Source organism: Uloborus diversus, chromosome 3 (genome assembly GCF_026930045.1).
Source record: "Uloborus diversus isolate 005 chromosome 3, Udiv.v.3.1, whole genome shotgun sequence".
Classification (NCBI taxonomy): domain Eukaryota; kingdom Metazoa; phylum Arthropoda; class Arachnida; order Araneae; family Uloboridae; genus Uloborus; species Uloborus diversus.
This window is the reverse complement of record NC_072733.1, coordinates 34,333,344-34,354,232: the sequence shown is the minus strand read 5'-3', so window position 1 is coordinate 34,354,232 and position 20,889 is coordinate 34,333,344. Positions and strand designations below refer to the sequence as shown.

General features: G+C 32.8%; 1 protein-coding gene across 4 annotated transcripts in view; it reads right to left on the bottom strand.

Annotated features, from left to right (window-relative positions):
- LOC129219185 (myosin heavy chain, skeletal muscle-like) overlaps nucleotides 1-20,889 on the bottom strand; it is a 232,031-nt gene that overhangs the window by 82,823 nt on the left and 128,319 nt on the right. Inside the window, exon 1 of one of the 4 annotated variants that reach the window (XM_054853507.1) lies at nucleotides 17,859-17,963. The exons of the other annotated variants lie outside the window; for them this stretch is intronic. The gene's annotated coding sequence lies outside the window, so the exon portion shown is untranslated. Of the gene's footprint in view, nucleotides 1-17,858; nucleotides 17,964-20,889 lie in introns of those variants that run through there. 4 annotated transcript variants of the gene reach the window in all.

Genomic DNA, 20,889 nt, shown 5'->3' with positions numbered 1-20,889 from the left:
GCCTCTCCTAATTATGACAGGATAAATTTTTTACTGGCAGAGTGAATAAAAATTCTCACTGACGAAAGTTTTTTTCCAATTAACAAGTTATTGTTTTGAAAATGTGTCCATGTCTCGTATAGTTGTAATGCTATGCATAATTCTTAAAGTAATTTGGGGCCCCTTAAGAAGAGGGAGCCCCAAGCCCAGGCCCAGCAGGCCTGTGCGGTAATCAGGTCCTGCTAAACTAAGCTTACAAAAAGTTACATTATAGATTATTTATTTGCTGCATAAAAATGTATTTTTGCATGTAGCTGATCATTTCGCTCTTCATTTGTTAAATTGGGATTTAAAACAAGCAAATCCGTGACAAAATAGGGAAATAATGTAAAAAAGCTTTGATTTTATGTGAAATTTATTCATTTGCTTTGAATTTGAAAGCGATGAAATAATTTAAGCACTTCTAAGGATTGGAAATGAATTAAGACCAATAAATCCTTAAATTCACTTTTAATTTAATTTTTAGTGATTAATGTATGTATTCGATCAATAGATTTTTTTCTTTTACAGGTTAAGAGCCATTGTCTGTAAGAATCAGGCAGGTTGTGATTGTTGACATTTTTAATTTTTCTCATTTTCACATATGTTGTTCCTTATCATGAGTGTAATGTTTGTGCAAAATATGAGCTTTGTCTGCCTTACCGTTTTTGGGAAATTAAATTTTTAAATTTAGGGGGCGTGGCACTTTTTTGCGTGTTTTTCAAATTTGCAGATTTTAAAGTTCTTGTTGCTTTAAGTGCCCCTATAATGACATGGATTTTTAAATTCTATACTATTATATGGTATTCTTAGATACTATTACAGCTGTCAAATCGATGTCACTACGAGGGCGACGGCCACAAACTCCGTTTAAAAATGACCGAAAATGAATTTTTTTACTACATTCAATGCCAATTTTCTCAAAGCGCCTTCATGATGACACCAACGTTTTTACATAAATTCCTAGCTACACTTGCATACATCAAAAATATGTAATAAAATTGGTGTCACTATAAGCGCGCCAGAAGATATTGGAACTTTTATGTGATAAATTTCACAAAAATGCAAATGTCTAAAATCTAACTACTACCCTCGCCCTCATAGCAGAGATCTGAAATTAATTAAGTTTGATAACTAACATGTTCGTCTAACATATGAAATAAAAAAATCGGTGTCACTCCTATTACTTTCGGAAATATAATCATTCGAAATTAGTATGTTATGGAGTTATTTAAAAAAAGACTTTTCTAATTCGAATGGCTTTTTGCACGGTTTGTTTTAAACTTTAATATAAAATTACAGTAGTGACACCTAAAATAATATGTTTCTAATGCTTTTTACAAAAAAAAAGCTTTATAAAAAGCATTAGAAACACAGTAAATCGATGTAGGTACAGATGGACGTATTGTGTAATGTGCATTATGGCTAAAATAGTCGTACCAATATTCATATTTTTCAACCATACTAATTTTTTATCTGTTATTTATATTAAAAATGCAACTATTTATAACATAATGTCTTATATAGTGATGAACATAATGTATTTAGAATCTGAAACATAATTTGAGGATGACGTAGTCTAAAACAAAAACATAAAAAATCAAATCATCCAGTTTCAGAAAAGTGGTCATCTCTTTTTGATATTTGGTAATTTTGTAGCACTAAAACTGGGGAAAACATGGTATCTCGGAGAAATAGTAGAAGTTGACCATTTGCTAATCTGAATACAACTAGCCCCCTCATAGCAGATATCTGAAACTAATTAAGTTTGATAATCAACACGTTTGTCTAACATTTGAACTAATAAAATTAGTGTCACTCCTACTACTTTTAGAAATATAATCATCCGAAGTTAGTATGTTGTGGTGCATTTTTTTCATTTATTATCATTTTTTTAATTTAATCATTTTTGTTAATTTAATCTTATCACACCCAGATAGTTTTTTGACCATATTGATTTTTAATTTATTACAAAGAAGCAACGTTTAACATAAACAGCTTTGGGCAGTAAGACAGTAAGAGCGTCTTTATCTTGAATAGAAAATGCTCGTTTTGATATGGGTACCAGGTGGATCTATTGTGCATAATATGTTTAGAATTTCATACCAATACTCGCCTTTTTTTCGGTCAAATAATTTTTTTTATTCCAATCCTTCTTGCCATGCATTTGACCTTTACTTGCAAATGGTCAACTTCTACTATTTCTCCGGGATACCATGTTTTCCCAAGCTTTAGTGCTACAAAATTACCAGATATTAATGAGAAATGATCGTCTTTCTGAAACTGGGTGATTTGATTTTTTATGTTTTCTTGGTTTTAGTCTACGTCATCCTCAAATTATGTTTTAGATTCTGAATGTTCGCTATATTATACATTATGTTCATCACTATTTAGGACATTATGTTATAAATAGTTGCATTTTTAATATAAATAACAGATAAAAAATTAGTATGGTTGAAAAAATATGAATATTAGTACGACTATTTTAGCCATAATGCACATTACACAATACGTCCATCTGTACCTATATCGATTCACTGTGTTTCTAATGCTTTTTATAAAGCTTTTTTTTATAAAAAGCATTAGAAACATATTATTTTAGGTGTCACTGCTGTAATTTTATATTAAAGTTTAAAACAAACCGTGCAAAAAGCCATTCGAATTAGAAAAGTCTTTTTTTCAATAACTCCATAACATACTAATTTCGAATGATTATATTTCCGAAAGTAATAGGAGTGACACCGATTTTTTTATTTCATATGTTAGACGAACATGTTAGTTATCAAACTTAATTAGTTTCAGATCTCTGCTATGAGGGCGAGGGTAGTAGTTAGATTTTAAACATTTGCATTTTTGTGAAATTTATCATATAAAAGTTCCAATATCTTCTGGCGCCCTTATAGTGACACCAATTTTATTACATATTTTTGATGTATGCAAGTGTAGCTAGGAATTTATGTGAAAACATTGGTGTCATCATGAAGGCGCTTTGAGAAAATTGGCATTGAATGTAGTAAAAAAATTCATTTTCGGTCATTTTTAAACGGAGTTTGTGGCCGTCGCTCTCGTAGTGACACCGATTTGACAGCTGTAATAATATCTAAGAAGACCATATAAAAGTATAGAATTTTAAAATCCATGTCATTATAGGGGCACTTAAAGCAACAAGAACTTTAAAATCTGCAAATTTGAAAAACACGCAAAAATGTGCCACGCCCCCTAAATTTAAAAATTTAATTTCCCAAAAACAGTACGGCAGACAAAGCTCATATTTTGCACAAACATTACATTCATGATAAGGAACAACACATGTGAAAATAAGAAAAATTAAAAATGTTAACAATCACAAATGCCGTAAACTGCCTGATTCTTACAGACAATGGCTCTTAAAATGTGAACTAACTTTGTAAAAGTAGAAAACAATTTCAGCTATAAAATATGTTGTCAGTATTTCATCGAATGATAGAAACTTACTTAATTCCTAAAAAAATAAATATCCTTCCAGCGTTTCAATCTTTGTCTAATAGAAATTACGAGTACTTCCCCTTTTCACAGGAAAAAAAAAACAGCTGTTCTGAATTGTAACCCTTTACCTTCCTGAACGTGATATCAAGTTTTCAGGGCATATTTCACGTGGAAAAGAATATAAGATTCATTAGAAGTTGAAAAATTGGGAGTTACAAGCTTAACCTATTATTACGGTTTAGTCCGTTGAAAATTATTTTTAGATAAAATGATTTTACACTAATAGGAATCAAGAAATTTAAAGTAGTAGATGTATAAGAAAATTGTTTCTATATGCTAATTAACGCATGCTAGTGAAGTACTATAAGGACGCTTCCGGTTTCTTCCTTTCATTTCTGTACATCATTCGTTTGTAAGCTGTGACACACACACACACACACAAAAAAGAGGAAAAAGTAACCTGTAATTTAAGAGGAGATGGCATTACAAAGCTAGACAACAAGTGAAAAGTCAAAACTGAAGGTCAAATGATTCGTCACGCCATAGAACGAATTCTACCAAAAGAAAAATTGAAGTTTTCAGTAGCAACGTGTGTGGTTTTCCAAAAAGAAAATGAAAATAAAATTACATTTTTCGAAGTAGTATTTTTTAAAGGCGTGAACGGTTTTCATCTCAACTATGACAATAGATTTTTCTTGAGGTGAAAGGCAATTAAAAGTTCATCAACAAACGTGAACGGAAGAAATGCCAATTTTGTAGTTAAGTGAATCCATTAATTTTCTAGTTCTTTAGTTTCTATAGTTTTGTTTTAAGATCAGGTAACAGTATCTCACACATTCACAAATTTGATGTGCATTTCGTTTAGTATGGGTTTAAGAGAAATATTTACAATAATTTGGTGATCATGCATTTGACTTGTAACCTAAAATTCACACAAGTAAAAAAAGAAATGTTTCAAAATGTTTGCCTTCTGTATAAATTATATTAAATATGACATCACTTTACAATGACTGTTATTTGGAGGGCAAAAATGATTGCATTTGCTCAAATGTACCTTGAGACATTAATATTGCTGATATTTTCAAGTTTTTCTTGTTGTTTATATTTTCTACCTAAAGAAATACCGCTACTTTTTATGTAGTTCGCGAAGCTGCAAAATTGACCGTCTACATAGTCTTGGTCGACAAAATCCCCCTTCAGCGCAACTTAAACTTTATAAATAAATTATTTCTTTTTATAAACTTAAATTATGCAGGAATTTCTATGCCTGTAAAAACCTGTTATAAGCTGCGGTTTATGCTTGTTCATAACAGCTATCTGCTTTACTCAAGTTTTACATGCGGGGAAATTTTATGGGTTGAGTAGATTTTTTTTTTCCTTGAACTCCCTTGTTTTTAGGGAGTAATTTTAGCTTATCCAGCGTTGGTGTATGGCTCAGGCAAAGTCATTTCTTTTTCCATACTCGGAATAGAGCCCAGGTCGCGTAGATGACAGTCATGTTCAGTAGTCCTCATAAGCAGTACAGGACAGACTGATGTTCATTTCACTTTGACAGTGGCTAAACCTGTTAATGCAGACTTTTTACGAAAGTCATTCGTTGCAGATAATTTATGTGTCCTTGTGTTGCCACTAGCCTATGCATTGGCTGTCATTTATTGTAATTAGCAAATATTATTTTCTCTCTGAGCACCATGGTTTATTGAATGCACTGGGGAAAAGAACGCGTGAACGTTTCCATAGACAATTTCCCACTGGAACACACATTCTGGTGCAAGATTTTATTAAACAGGTTTTTCGTTCACTATATGTGCTGAAATCAAATATGATTTTAGTTTTTGAACATCAGGTCTTGTTCGTAAAATATGCGAGTAGATATTTTTTTTTCTTTTGCGCCGACATGTTAAATTAGACTTGAATTACAGGTTACGTTTTAGAAAAATGTTTCAACAACTTTTAAAAGACATCTTAACTAGTTTAGAAAAACCAATGTGTCACAGATGTACACTCAGTAACAAAAAAAAAAAATCGACGCACCAAGAAGCAGTCACCCGATTGCTTTGAAATTTTGTGTGCATGAATGTTTTTACCAGATATGCAAATGATTAAAATTTCGTGTCCAGTGAATGAATAGTTAGATCTCCAGCGCATCAAAACTGCTCATCCAGCAAATGTATATAAAGAGCAGTTCTTCAACAGTTATTAAAACTTTCGGTTTGATTGCGATTCAGATTACCTTTCAACAACTTAAAACTGCTTCGCCGCATGGTTCGTGCTCATTACGAGAAACTGTCAGAGTTTTAAAGTATCATTGGAGTGAAAGAGGCCGAATGGTAAATTCGGAGAATCGCTCGTCATTTGAGTCGAAGCGATGCGGCGATGCTGGTAAGAATGGGTTTAAAATGTCAGAGTTCAGCGTCAGGATGGTAGCGGTCGACCTAGGGTCACAACAGATCGTGATGATGACAGAGTGATTGTCCGATCAGCTGTCACGACGCTTTCTTCATCTCTATGAATCATCAGACGTTTAACCCAAACACCAGTGTCCATCATAATCATTTACAAACGGTTGAGACAACGAAATCTACGCTCGTGCCGACCGTTACGCCACCTGCCACTGCCGAGCCAGATTACAGTGGTGCATGGCTCGATCATATTGGAATGGTGCCAACTGAGGACGCATAGTCTTTAGCGATGAATCCCGCTTCCAACTGCGTCATCACGATCATCGAAGACGTGTTTGGAGACATCCAGGGCAGAAAGGAGGGATTCTGGTTTCACTTTTGCACGCCACACTGAACCCCAACAAGGCATTATGGTCTGGGATGCCATTTTCTTTGATAACTGGACCCCTTTGGTCGCAATTAGAGGTACACTTACTACACAGTGGTTCGTCGACGACATCCTAAGACCTGTTTTACTGCCGTTCCTTTTGCAGTACCTTCGGCTGGTTTTGAGCAGAGCAATGCCAGATAACATACGGCACGTGTTGCTATGAACTGTCTGAAGCTTGTCAAACTCTTCCGTGGCCTGCCAGATCTCTCTCTCATCGAGCATGTCTGGGATATGATGGGATGGCGATTGCATCTGGCAAGGAATGTTGATTACTTCGTTCAACAATTGAAGCAAATTTGGCCGAAAATACCGCAGGACACCCTCTGGGAACTTTATTGGTATTTGCCACGCCGTGCTTCAGCTTGTATCCAGGCTAGAGGCGGGTCAATACATTGTTGAACTTGTTACTGTATCTATGACATAAATTATTCAATTGCTCTGAGAATTTAATCATTTACTATTCTGTACATTGTCCTACAATCCACCAATTTTCGTCTCAATCGGATCACTCCTTATTGGTGGGTCGATATTTTTGTTATAGAGCGTATTTAGAAAACAAAACGCACAACCTCGAAGGTTCATCACAAAATCAACTTACATCCACTTAATTCTTTCTGTGTATATATTTTGTGTGCTGTTCCTAAGGAGTATTCTCTACATATCAGGTAGCATAGATCAGAATGCAAACCAGTTTATTCGACTATAGGGTAAAGTATTGTTTCTCTCTGGCACTAGGTATCGCCATTGGATGTATTTTTTATTGGTTGCTGTAAAAAATGCTATTTATTTGTGGAATTTTCATGAGTCTAGTCCGCTGAGTTACGCTTCGGATCACTTTTTATTATTTTGAAAAACATGAGTTATCATAATACTGTTTGTTATTTTGATGAATTGAATGTGAATTTAGTTGTATTTGACCTATTTGTTTAGGGTAAGCCATAAACTAAATGATCTGAGAGTTTTACCTTAACCGTTTGATTTCACGTAGAGCAGAAAGATGCCCTATTGGCAAATAGGATGTTCTTATTTTTATTCCCTACTATGATTTGAGTGAAAAAGACAATGATGCAAAAAATCCTATGTGCCAAAAACGTTTTTATTAAGACAAACAAGGAGAAATATAGGTGTTTTTGCCCTCAATGAACATTGTGGCAACCCGAAATGTGCTCTGGGGCGAAGAACGGAAAAAAAAGCCATATGTGACGCTTGATTGAGGGGTTGAAAAACCAATCATACAATTGTTAATTAAATAGTTTGATTAAAAATGCACAATTTGTGCTTTTTTTAATAATATATTTATTATTTCCTATTTTATTATTATTACTGGGTTTTTAAGCCATTATTACAATTTTTACAAAATGTATTGAACGGTGGGGGAAGAAAATAGAATAACCATTTTCAATTTTGGTAAAAGTGCTTATTTTGAAAAAAAAAATTTTAACGGAAAACACAAAGTTTTTTTCAATATTTAAGCTAGAATATCATTTGTAGGCTTAGTTGCTGGTGTTATAATTTTTGTTTGCCTTAATTGATTGCAACATATGGTTATCACAGACCGAGAACGTTAAGGGGAACGAAATGTGAAACCTTTAGTATTTGTCTTTCCACTTTTTTTTTTTTTTTTTTTTGCATTGAACAAAGGACACTACTTAACTATTTAGGTAATACAGGATTACATCCACAAATACGGTCTCTTGTGAAATTGCTGTATTATGAAAAAAATTAATATTAATACAATAAATGCCATAAAGTAGATCTGATGAAGGAAAAATATTCACTTTCAGAACTGGAACAGATAACCTAGTGAAAATCAGCTTAAAATATCAGAAATTAAGAAGAAAAAGTTGACACATATGATGCAGAATTTCATAAAATGCTAACTCAAAGCATTTCACGAAAAATTCTCTCAACATTTGACATAGTTTTTAAGTATCCTAGTCAAAAAACTCAAAAACTCTTAAGCATGGTATTCGCAATCTCCGTGACACGCGTTTATAATTAGGATCTGCTTAAGCCCACCTGTTAAGAAATTCATCAAAAACAACAAAGGAGAATGAAGAAGAGGAGGGAGAATGCCGTCCTCATTTTCAAAAACTCTTTTCGTTTTCACTTATCCCGTTTGTTTCAAAATAAAGAATGAATTCAACTTTGAGTTATAAGAGTCATTAATTAGTTAGCTCATCACTCATTCCAAGGTCCTTCGTTGGGAGCAAGTGATTCTTCAACTTAGAGTCTTGACAGTGTGGAGAACGCATGCAGCTGAAAAATTAGATTGAGTGATAACAATGCTGCCAAGTGGATCATATACAACTAACAGTGTCCTTTTATGTCTCGCGCAATCGCAGTAACATCAAAGTTGAAAAATATACAGTAATGTAGATGGAAAATATTGCTCGAAAATTCTGAGACAGAAATAATGTCTGGTGAATTAAACATTTTCTTTTGTTAATCCTTTCGTTTGAAATTAAACTAAAAAAATTTTGAGCGACGGTTTGGAAGTTTTCGCGTTGTTAATTTGCTTGAAAAAAGCTGTGATCTTAACTAAAAACTAGAGCACGAAAATATTTTTTTTGCCATAACCCCCTCTTAAAATTTTATCGATTTCAGCTTAGACAGTTGTTGGATGGTTAACAAAAACGTATTGAGGCATAAATTTGGCAGCAAAGTTGAATAGGAATAAACGTACCACAGTTTCATTCACTAAATACATTGTAGCTCGAAAGCACTAGCACGGAATTAGCATTAAAAATGTGCCTTTAAATAAAAACAATCATGGTCTAATTGGTATATCCCTGGTCAATCCAGACGGGGGTGGGGCTTCATAATATCGGGAATTTTTGATTTTAACGTATGATGAAATTCGGAAAAGAATTATGTTACAGGTATATTTTCTGTTTTCCCAAAAAAAAAACTCTGGCCCGCCAAAACTGGTAAACTAGACGGCATTTTTCTCGCTTGCGATTTTTGCTAACGTATGATGAAATTCGCAAAAGAATTATGTTACAGGTTCTGGCAGAATCTACAGCTTATCATCTAATTTTGCAATTTTTGTCAGTTGAAAATCTCGAAGCTTTCAACCTCAAAATTTTTTTCTTAAAAAACATCTTTTTTGTCCGTGGGTACAACAACTCGTTCACCCCGTGAACAGATGCCTTTGTACCCATGGACGTATAAAAAATATATATATAACTAGGTCTGAGGAACTCAATTATACTCAATACATTTTCATAAGCCATTTTATGTTGAAATACTTCAAACATCCATTGAAAATAACCTTAAATAAAATATGCAACAGAAATTAAACTTTAAAAATGAATCGAAGTTTTTTTCCCTTTTTTAAAATTTTCCTTAATCATTAACATCAGAGAACTCTTTAAAAAAGTTATTAGTCTTAAGCGAGTTAATGATGTTATGAATAATTAATATGTTAAAAAAAAACTAGATTTATGATAGTATGGCTCTCTATGTACCTGCATAATAACTTCAATTTATATGCAAATTGAAACCTTTAACAAAATTTACCCATCACAAAAAACTCAGTTTAGATTAAATCAACAAAAATCTAGAAAAGTCGACTTCAAATGAAAACAGGTGGGATTGACGGTCTGAAGATCCTTCAACAGGTGGGGGTTACTTCAACACTATATCTTCAAGCCCTACTTCAAATTTATCATCATTGTTAAAAGAAAATTTCGAACGTTGATGACAAGGCACCATTTTGAGGTACTTCACATCGTAAGAAGACTCAAGTGTGACCCAAGGAGACTGAAAATTGCTGTCCGTGGGTACACATGGATGTGTGTCCTTGGGTACAAAGGTAGGCCATTTTGGTTTTGCAAGGCAGTCACATCGACAGGACCACAGTTTTACAACATTAAATATCAGAAACAAAATCTTCAAAATATAGGGAATCATGATACCTACAACAAAAATGAATAATACAATACACGACGGACAAAAAAAAAAATTTATTTGAATTCTGAAATTTTGAATTCAAATTATGTTTTTCGCAATCACGAACTGAGACAGGACCTTACTCATTGGAGTTATTGTTTCTAGAAACGTCTCCTGTCCCCCCAAGCCTGCCTCTCCTCCTAGGCAGTTACGTGTGCACTGTTAAAAATGGGTATTCAAAAATAATGAAAATTTACTCATTTTTGAATACTTTCATTACTCAATATAGCTCCGAATAAATAAGGTTCAATTTTGAGAAACACATGTACTCATTTCATGACTCGTATTTCTCGTATGTTTGTATTTGATGCCACATTTACTCATTTTTGAATCAATTGTATTAAAAAAAAAATGAATACATTCAGAGTTTCATTTTTGAATACATTTTTTTTAACAGTGTGCATAGTTGTGTGTGTGCGTAGACCTGTGTGTATGCACGTAGGCGTGTGTGAGTGTATGTGTGTGAAGTCGTGTGTGTGTATGTGTGTGAAGTCGTGTGTGTGTATGTGTGTGAACGTGCGTGTGTGTAGGACATGGACGCCTCCGACCAGGAGAAGCGGATAGCTCAAAACTGGAGCAGCCGCGCCGCGCCGCGCCGCGCCGCCAGCAGTGGACGGTGGGCGGTGGTGCTGCAAAGGCTTCTGGTCCAAGTTGAAAAAGGCACGGACGCCAAAAACAGTCAAATGAGAACAATAAGCAATCGTGATTGCTCAAAAAAAGAAATTGCTCATGTTATTTTTTACTTAGATCCTACTAAAACCGAAAAAATGTGATAGAATCCTAAATGTTTGTTTGATGAGGTTGTAACTTTCTGGGGTATTGGAGAGGGCTGTGACACACACGTTGAACCCCAATTAGGATCCCTCTCGACGATACCCGGAACTTCCTGACATCCTGACCAATGTCCGTAGGTACAACCGTCCGTGGGTAGGGGAGCTAGGGGCTTGATGTAACAGGGGTAAGTAGTAACAGTACTTTTTACCTAAGAATTTGAACTTTATTTTTTTGACTCATTCTTACTGTTATAATGTACCACGTCACGTCATCAAAGCCAGTGTCCCGCCAGGCGACGCAGTGAGTGGGTGTGTGCGAGCCCTCCGTTATTGACAGGTAACGTATTTTTTGACCTTCGTACATTTTTGGTTAGCTTTATTATTTTTGACTAAATAGAACTTTTATTATTTTATTTCGTATTAACATTTATCTATGTATGATGTATTATCATAGTTTTCAAGGTTACAAAGTTGTTTGAATAGTTAACACGCTAAATATGAAAAATTATGGTTTGGGGTTAATTGTAACAAAATCTCAGGGTATGTTGTAACATGTTACAACTTGCCCCATATTGCTCTATGTTATTTGTAATATAATAAAGGATTTAAAGCTTCCGGTGTTTCGCCTTTAAATGTAGATATTTTCCAAGACATTGACTTTGCGCCCTCTTTTGTAACTGATCGTCCAGATCCCACTGAACAATCAGAAAAATCTCTAAATGTGATTGAAAATTTATCGTTGAATGTCGAAACTGCAAACGAACCAACTCCGAGTTGCTCTGGTCTAAACAAATTTTTCCCATCGAAAATTAGACCATTACCGAAGGCACCATCATGGAAAACAAATTATAAATAACAGGTGTAAAAGGAAGTCCACTGTTTTGACAGACAAATCTGAAAAAGAAGCTTTGAGAATGGAATATGAAGAAAAGATGAAAAGAAAGCAGAAAAAAGATGATAAAGAAAAAGTAAAGGGAAAAAGCAAACGTAAAAAATCTGCAAACAATAAAGATGGAAAGGAAAGAGTAAAGAAAAGGGTTTTAAATTCGGAATCTGAATTTGAAGAGTGGTATTGTCTAGTTTGCAGCGAAGGGTGTCGTCATTCAAAAGGTGATTGGGATGTATTGTATGTAAGATGTGGGCACATGTGGGATGTATCGGAGGAGATACTATTTCTTTTGTTTGTATTAACTGTAACTCAGATGAAGACTAAATTCATTGATAAAGAGACTTATCAACACACTAATTATTATAATATGTAAGAACTAAGAGATAATTAAAATACTTAATTTGGAGGATTATAATTTAACTTACTATGATTTCGAAGTGCCTAGTTTGTATATAAGTACCTATGGTAGAATTTTAATACAAAAATGGATTAATAGTTTAAAACTAAAATATTTAAATTGTTGATTACCTAAAGAAATGTGTATTTCAGTTAATTATTTAATAGCAGATGCATTTAATAAAAGTATCTTATTATTTTCGTTAAATACCTAATTATTTGTTGAAAACAAAGCAAAATGTGAAGAGAATAAATGATTAATGGTGTAAAATTCATGTTTTTTATTGTTGTTACTATATGCCCCAATAGATGTTACAACAAATCCCAAGTACGGGGTAAGTTGTAACACTTCCCTTTTTTTAGAAATTTTATTTTCCTGAAAGAGATACCTATAGATGTGATGTTTTTCAATTAGACATTATGGAAGAATAGTCAGAGTAGCAATCAAAATTTAGTTAGTGATTATTTAACCAATACATCTCAAGATATGACACTATTTGTAAAAATTGTTACAACAAGCCCCTCGCTCCCCTACAGCAGCTTCCCCTATACATTTTTGATTTTTTTCAAACATGAAAGTTTTAAATTTTTGATTTTTGTTATTATTGATTATCACTATTAAGTATTAGTATTAAGTACATTTCTGCAGATACTGCCGTGTGCCGGTAAACGGCAGTAACTGCAGAAATGAGTTTTCGAGATATTTGAAGAAATGTGTGGTGGATTCAATACTAACAATAGGAAAATGTTGGAGTTAGACTTTTTTTCGCGTATTTTTTTTCAGCGGAAACCAAATAAGCGAGCTTGTACATTAAAGATAACTTATAACAGATGACAAAAATGCAAAAAAATGAAAAATGAAAAATTTGTAGTTACTGCCCTTTACCTGTACGCGGCAGTACTGTCCTTGAAAGGGATAACTTCCACTTTTGAGTTAAACATGTTTTAAAGGAACTGTATATGTAAAGGTAGACTTAAAAGTACAAAATTTTAATTAGTAGCATGGGATCAGCAGGCACTTTAGTTATATAGCTCCTTTTTCATGTTTAGTCGCCGCTTCATCCAGGAACATTATTTTTAGGAAAGCAAGAAGACACTACGCTTAACGAAACGTATAGCACTACGCTGAAAGGTTGTTTGCGGAGAAAGTTTTAGGCCGGAAAATTGGCTACAGACGTTTTCAAAAAAAAAAAAAAAAGACCCGGATGAAGAGGCAACTAAAAATGAAAATGGGGCTCTAAAACTGAACTAAAAGGTTCTACTGGTCACAGGCTACTAATTAAGATTTTGAATTTTCAAGTCTTTACTTTCATTTACGCAGTTCCTGAAAAACATTCATTTTCCAAATACCTCTAAGACGTTATAAGTTTTAAAAAATGAAAACTCTCCTTTTCAGAGAATGTAGTACTCAATGATACTGATCAACAGCTTAAAAAAATTAAAATATTTAAAATGGCATTTTTTAAAAAGTTCAAAAATATTTTCTTTTTTCGAAACACCGTAACAAAAAAAGAAAATAATAATAATAAATTAAACATATATTTCCAAATGGTGCATATGGTCTCAAAAGAAAATGATTATTTTTGAAATAAAAAAACCGCAACGAAACAACCAATCGCAAGTCAGAAACGGCACCCAAGTTACCATCTTCGGCGAGCTACATCTCGGGCCAGGAATACAAAAAGAAGGAAAACAAAATAAGCCTGTAACAGGTTTGTTTGTATTTTAACCTACGTTTAACTCAAACAAATCCAAAACTACAAACGTAAGTTTCTCTCTCTCTCTCTTTTTTTTTTTTTTTTTTTTTTGCCTGTTGACATAGGTTCTCTAATTGATTTCAACATACAAGTCTACATCAAAAATTAAACAGCTAGTTCCTTTTTCAGTCAAGTTTCTTTCATAAAGACTCAAAATATAACAAATATAACGCAAATAATTTCAAACATGTTCTTTGCTCTTGTGATTCAAAGCAAATAAACCGTCTATTTTGAACGGAAAACTATTGATGTTGGAGCTATGAAGTGGACATTTGCAAATAAAAAGTTATGTTGCTGTAGTTATTATTATAATATATGATATTAAAGCATCTTGAGCAAAATACTTACAGGAATGTTTTTCCTTCTTTTATTTTCTTTGACCCAGAGTGTTCAAAAATAAAATAAGGAAAATAACATAAGTGGTATTTCGGCAGCGTTAATGTGAGAAATCTATCTTTTTCTTAAGCTATAGTTATAATTATTCTTTTGTTAGCATAAAGGGAACATTAAGCCAAATTATACTACTACGACTGTTTAATTTCACGAAAAAGACCAAAATAGCTTATTCATAAACAGCAATTTTAGAAGTGATAAGGGAACAAGAAACTTTCAATATATTCTTCATAGATCAAACCACCTTATTCTTTTAGGATATTCAAAGATGTTGGTGATTGTGGGGCAAAGTGAAATAGTTAAGATGACTGAGCTTTTTCCAAATGAACAAATTGGAAATTTATTTTGAAAATTACAGTACATAAAGAAAGAACATTTTATTTTATAGTAAAACTTGCATTCAAACAGTATTTTTTGTTTTTGGTAGTAAATTTGCATCTTAAAAAAAGGGGAAACTTTCCACCTTTTTTTTTCTATGGTGCAAAGTTAAAAGTAAAATATTTTTCTAATGAAATATTTTCTATTCAATTATAGAAATTATTTTTGATCAAATGAATCAGTAAATAAAAGGTTTAATGAATAAATGAAAAGATGCAGAAACAATGAACTGAAAATTAAATTAGTTAATGTATAAAGAAAAATAAATGAAAGAAAATAAGTGAATGAATGAATGAATAAATAAGTGAATTACTAAATGGAGGAACGTAAGTGAATGAATTAATAAATGAATACGTAAGTGATTTAGTAAGTGATTGAGCGAGTAAACCCAAATGAAATATTTCACTTTGCCCCATCCACTTTATCCCGCATGTACTTGACTAATTGTAGAAAGTTTTTAAAATACAAATAAGCTTAATATTAACTAAATAAATATTTCGCAGAGCATTAGAAGGTCTCAATTAATGTTTAAAATGTTAATGACAAGAATTTTATTATTTTATAATTACAAAAATAATTTTTGACTTGCAACAAAATATTACAATACGAGTATCCATTTTTGAAAACTGCCTGTATTATCATATGCTTTAATATCCGGTGGTATTTTTTTCATAACTGGAATAGATTACATGTGCTACTATATATTTAAAATGTTACGAGATAGTTGGCGCTAAAAGCAGAGTAAATATTTCACCATTTCATTTTGCCCCGCTGTTTCACTTTGCCTCACATTCCTCTACTTAGAAAATTCGTTGCATAAAATATTATTTGAATATCAATTTTGAAAGTATTTCATTTTTATCTATCATGCTTTTTCATAGTTGAAGGACACTTTATGTAAATTATTTTTCTTTTAACTTATTTTATAAATTGCGAGTGTAAAAAAGAATCACGGATAAATTGCATTTTTAATTCTTTATGCTTAAACAATGAATTGTCGTGAACTTTATTAAGTGAATTGTCGTGAAGTCCTTCCCTGGTTCTTATCCCAGCAAAATAAATCTGTACTTAAGTAATAGCAACTTCACAAAATTCTGGTTTTTATCATTTGTGAGAACAACTGCAATTTAAAGCTCGTTTCGAGCAACTTTAGCAAACAAACTGAACGGTGTAACATATTCAAAATAACGCCATGCATTACGTTTCAGTAGAAACGACTGAAAATTGCACCAAAGTGAGGCATGTGTTAAGAACAAACATATGTTAAGTTACATATGTTAATAAAAAACATATATTAAAATTTATATTTATTTAATAGAATTTAATATGATGACTGTTGTTCATTAAAAGAGCGGTTTTGTTTAATAATTCATTTTACGTCATCAATTGATTGCGATTTGTTAAGAATTTATAAGGTCTCTTATTGTATTTGAATTTTTCTCAATTCAGTTAAAGACCCTTAAAAACTTCAATCGAGCAAGAACGGTTTACCCTACTTCAAGGCAGAATACCATCTTCAGGATTATTTCTAGAGAAATAATTAGTATTTAAATAAATTAGGAAAATTCCTCGGAAAAAAGTAATAACTGTGGCACGAAACACCCAACAAAGACCACCTGTCGGGCTCTTGTTTCTTTTCATAAACCTTTTGAAGAAATTGGATTATATTTCTATACATTAAATTTTGAAGCTTTCCGTGTGCATTTTTTTTTTCTTCTTCTCAGCAACAGAAACCTTCAAACTTTCATTGCATTGTATAGAAGTAGATAGAATCTATGTTCTTCATGAAGCTTATGAAAGAAAACAATAAACTACACTGTTAATACTGCGTATTGCATATGGCTCCTTTTAGAGTGAACTGTGGTGGCACCAGTGGCAACTCTCATAAGAGAGTCATGGGAAACCAAATAACAAATTTAAGGGCACCATAGGGAGTCAAACGGCACCCTTAAGGAGGTTCCGCTGGTGCTATAACGTTACACCCTAAAAGATCCCGCAGTTCTAACATCGTAGCAATTTTGGAGCCTTCGTAGAGTTTTTTTTTTTTTTTTTTTGCAAAAATAATAAATCTCTTAAATTGGAATTCCCCATCAATATTTAAAAGAAAAAAAATAAACATTCATAACGAGCACTCATGAACAATAAGGTATAACGCTACTTTTCAGTTATTGTGAGGTTAATTGAAAAAAAAAATGACATGGCAAGAAAGTCATATGTATTTTTTAAATTAAAATTTAAATTTTAATTGATATCACGAAATTTCTTGAACAAAACCAAGACACATGCGTGAAGAAGTTGTGTGCTTCAAATTCACTGTTTTCAACTATCTAATTACTCTGTCCCACAAAAAAAAATATTTTTAACAATCATTAAAAATTCCTGATATTAATTTTTCTGCAAAGAGTTTGCAAGTCAACTCATACGTCATCATGACGTTTATAAACAAGTACTGCTCTTATTCGTATAAATGAAATATTTTAATAATATTTCAAGAATGTTGACAAGTTCGCTTGACCCAAGTTCATCAATTAAAATATCAAAATAATCTATCTCACCAAAAAGATACATTTTGTGTAGTAATTTCTAATGTTTAAATGTAATATAGCTTCATTAGTTTTCACGGAAGTCGTTTGTAAATCAACTCGCACACCATGGTGATGATTGTAAACAAACATCGTTTTTCAGAATTGCAACTCTCATAAAACAGAAAAAACAACAACAAGAGTTGACTGCCTGCATCATTAAATGTAATGAATGATCTACAACTGTAGGTACAATTTGAGAATACTAATCAGAGAAATTGAGTACCAAAATAACATACATCAATTCGAACTTGCAATTTTATGTGCTCTGCTACTTAATTTCAAATATTGAAAAATGAATCTTGCATTCATAAACAATATGAATGAAAAAAAGAGTTATAATAGCAGTGACCCATAAAACGGCGTGAGATGGTTAATGGTTAAAACAATTGATCTTGTCAAACGAAACTCTTGCACTTACTGGTCTGGCAGATGTGAAAGAAAGGTCGCAAAGCGGAACAGCAGCACGACGGCAGCAAGCCCTGCGGTTCCGTGTCAAGAAGTGGTCTCAACAGTGAAGGAAAAGACATACTTCGGTCTGAAACTATTTTTGAGCTTGACGACGTAAATATAGTCATTGGCAGGGGCGTGATGCCAGATGATACACAGGGTAGGGTACTTAAACACGGAACACTGGGAGAAATGCATTCGGCAGAGATGATAAGGATGAATCAGATCGCATATCAACGATAAATGAATATGATAAACATGCATTTGGAATTCGATTGTCCGAAACTCTTCTAACCGGCATCTCGTTTAACCAACGGTGCTTTCCTTAACTTTAATTTATTTATCATTAGATATTTTTTTTTTCGAAAGTAAACAACGTCATTTGATGATTTCCAAAGGCACTCATACCAGCTGCATGTGCCAAATTATCCGTGCATATCTGTTTTTTCCCCTACGCCAACAAGAAAATGTTTGGAACCGTTGAATGATTCTAGTTTTTAAAATGCTATTTAATTTGATAGTGGCCGAATCTAAAAGTAAAGTACTGTTTTATTAAGAAATAATTTTTAGCTACGTATTTATGTTTGAAATTAAAGAGCAGACTATTAAGTTATCTGCATTATTAATATCAAAATAAATATTAAAATTAAGTATATTTTGCAATTTTTGACTTGTGTAATATTAATCAAACAAATCTACTGTTTATAATCATAACATTGTTTAAAATATCACCTTCAGTTGTTATTCTACAAATGTGACATGTTTTAATCCAGAGTTTCTGTGGTCTCCTGACAGCTATTGTCAAGTGCCCTCTTTTATCCGGAATTTCCGATTTACCGAAAGTAATCCAGTCCCGATCAATTCGGTTAATCGAGCTCGACTTCACATATTTTTTATTATCTGCATGAAATATGTTTTCGCCAACTACAAAGTGTACAAGACAAACATATTTTAGGGCGCCAAGAGCCCATCGTTTTTTCGAAATTATAAGGGAATTTTTTCGTCTTCTTATCAGTATGAAATAAGCTGCATAGCATAGCACGACGCATCGTACTACAAACAGGCTCGTACCCTATGTTATACTTTACATAAACTTGAATATTATTTTATTCAACCCTTCATTAGTTTATAAAAATCTATATCGAATGACAGTTGAAACAAAAGTCGATTAGTCATCTCACGTATTGGTAGCATTGATGTGCTCTAAAATATTGCTAGTTATTAGATAGCATCGTGTCGGTAGTATTGATGTAGTCTGAAGCACTTTTCACGTCTAGTTATTAACTAGCATCGCTTGTGGTCAACATTCAACCTCAACTGTGTTTCTTTCTACTTCTTTGCATTTCAATCCTAGCTGTTAGCATTCTTTTTTCAAGGAATAGTACAAATATATTTTCCGGAAAGCTTTTAGAACCGTTGCCAATTTAAAGTAGCTAAATATAAGTAATCAAAATATTGTAGCTGCGAGGGAAGCGAAATCGCGCTGGAGAGAATTTTTCTAAAAACTACATAACAATGTCATAAAACAAATTATTTCAAACGGAGAGGAGCTTGAATGTTTTAACTCTTTAAGCATCTATTTCAGCTGCTTCAAGCTTGCGATGATTTTTTTTTTTTTTTTTGTCATTTATTTTTCCAAAATAGGAAACTTGTGCGCAAATTTCACTTAAAAAAAGAAACAGAAAGGAATAAAATATTTTTCAAAAAATCGCCATGAGGTCCACACGTCCATGGTCTAAGTGAATTTTGTGTGAAAAAATTTGTGACTAAAAAGAAGGTATGGGCGGAAAATATAACATATTTCATTTCGCTGCATAGTGCAATCAAAAAATCATGGTGCTTTAAGGTAAAATAATACTTGATAATGCAGAAAATGGCAGCCAATGTACAAGCGAAGGAAGGCGTGTTAGACAAAAGATCCTCTATAAATGAAGTTCGCAAAAAGTATGTAATAAATGTTTAGCCACTTTCGATGTGAAATTTGCATTAAATCTCTTCTCAGTTCTTCCTATGTGGTCTAGGGTCTAGTGGTTGGAGTTGCTGCCTTTTATTCATGCAACTTGGGCCTACTCCACAATACGGGACGAAACTAATAAATTCATCCCTACCGTGTGGAAACGCATGATTATCCCAAGGCTAAAAACTAAGGAGTTAAAAAGAAAAGTATCATCCCAGTACTGAAAATGTCTCTATGTAATACAGGCAGTTGCTACACCAGTGAATGAGCACTTCTCAATGAATGGACAGCTGTTTTTTTTTTTTCCAATAAATGGACAGCTGGGTTTTTTTTTTCTTTTTTTTTTTTTTAAGACAAAATAAGGTTTTAAAACATTTTTCTTTGAAAAGTTGGCAGATTAACTTCCTTCTATGCATTTCCAAAGAGAAAGAGATAAGAAAATGCTGTACTAGTAAACTGGTTGGGGTGTTCATTTACTGAGTTTTGGGGCACATTTTTCATTTCAACCCTCCAAAAAACAAATTAAAAAAAAAAAATAATTACATGTATCAGTTTAAATGTTTCAACTGTCATGTACCAAATGCTACATTTTTAACGATGCTATGAACTTTTGAAAATAAAACTGACCTTAAGTGTTCATTCACTGGTCGATCTATTAACCGCAGCTTATTACAGGTTTTGCTTCTAACGTCTGCATAATTTACATTACTATAAAGGAATGATTAATTTATAAAAGTTATAAAATGGAGTAAAACAGTTTTTTCGAAGTGCATATAAATTGAGACATTTTGTATCAAAAGCATGAGTTTTCAGATGAACTTTCAGTTGAATGAGTTGTTTTTTTAACAATCCATGAGTTTTCATAAGTGTTTCTTTTCTCTTTTTCATAATCTGATACTTTGTACATGCTAGTACGCGACAAAGTGTTTTTAAACAAATCACTCTCAAGCAGGTCTGAAACCGCTGCCGAAATCTCGTTTTATTTGAAAACCAACTCAATTCAAGCACCTGCCCTATCACGACTGTAAAAATGTACGAAAACATC